The sequence below is a fragment of the Camelina sativa genome, chromosome 14 (assembly GCF_030686135.1).
Source record: "Camelina sativa cultivar CO46 ecotype springtype chromosome 14, ASM3068613v1".
Classification (NCBI taxonomy): Eukaryota; Viridiplantae; Streptophyta; class Magnoliopsida; order Brassicales; family Brassicaceae; genus Camelina; species Camelina sativa.
In genome coordinates, this window is record NC_141893.1 from 24,196,794 (window position 1) to 24,198,222 (window position 1,429).

The following is a 1,429-nucleotide window of genomic DNA, read 5'->3' on the forward strand; positions in this document are numbered from 1 at the left end:
GTTTGAGACATAAGCAGGGAAGAGTAGTTCAACAACAACAAGGTCAAGACATCATGGAGCAACAAGCTATCCATGAGCAGAGACCAAGGCACATTGGTGCAGGAGATGCACCCAATACCCACAACCAAAGGGCTGGAATTGTGCCACCTTCAGTAGCAAACAATAACTTTGAGATCAAAAGTGGATTGATCTCAATGATACAAGCCAACAAGTTTCATGGGTTGCCAATGGAGGATCCACTAGATCACCTTGATGAGTTTGACAGAATATGTGGACTCACTAAGATCAATGGAGTGAGTGAAGATGGATTCAAATTAAGGCTCTTCCTATTTTCTCTTGGAGACAAAGCTCACCTTTGGGAGAAGACTCTTCCTACTGGAGCTATCACCACATGGGATGCATGCAAGAAAGCTTTTCTGGCCAAGTTCTTCTCCAATGCAAGGACCGCTAGGTTGAGGAATGAAATTTCTGGGTTTGCTCAAAGGAATAATGAGAGTTTTTGTGAAGATTGGGAGAGGTTTAAAGGATTCCAGACTCAGTGTCCTCACCATGGCTTCAGCAATGAGTCACTTCTAAGCACCTTGTATTGAGGAGTGCTCCCCAAGATAAGAATGCTTCTTGATACAGCCTCTAATGGCAACTTCCTCAACAAGAATGTGGAAGAAGGATGGGAATTAGTTGAGAACCTTGCTCAATCTGATGGCAACTATAATGAGGATTATGATAGGACCATAAGGGGCTCCTCAACTGATCAAGAGGACAAGTATAAGAAGGATTTGAAGATGGTCAATGAGAAGCTTGACAAGATACTCCTCAGCCAGTCCAAGTCTATTCACTTCATTGGTGAAGAAGAAGCTCCAGTTCAAGAGGGGGAGCCTGAATTTGCTGAGTTGTGCTACATGCAAAACCAGGGAGGATTCAAAGGCTACAACCAAGGAGGTTTCAAAAACAACAATCTCTCTTATAGGAGCACCAATGTGGCAAACCCTCAAGACCAAGTCTATCCACCTCAACAACCTCAACAGCAACAAAACTACATCCCCAAGCAACAACATCAAGTGTTCCAGCCCCAATTGTGTCTCCCACCAGGGTTTCAGACTAACCAAGGCCAGGAACAAGACTTAAGAGCAATGATGCAACAGTTGTTGATTGGGCAAACACAAGGCAAGATTGAGACAACAAACAGGATTGCTAAGCTGAACAAGAGGATAGATGATATTTACAGTGAACTTTATGCCAAGTTTGACACACTAACATCCAGGATTGTGACTATGGAGAACCACCAAGCTTCTGCCTCAAAGAATGACCATCACAAGGGCACAGCCATTGTACAAACTACTGAATTTGCCAATGCTATCAATCTTTGCAGTGGAAGAGTCTTACCAACAAGGCTAGGAGCACATCCCAACACTGAGGACAGTGGAATTCA

General features: G+C 43.7%; 1 non-coding gene across 1 annotated transcript; it reads right to left on the reverse strand.

Annotated features, from left to right (window-relative positions):
* Nucleotides 1–449: 449 nt before the first annotated feature.
* On the reverse strand, nucleotides 450–556 carry LOC147928551 (small nucleolar RNA R71). Its single transcript, XR_015581086.1, has one exon. It is a non-coding gene; the product is annotated as a small nucleolar RNA R71 (small nucleolar RNA).
* Nucleotides 557–1,429: the final 873 nt, after the last annotated feature.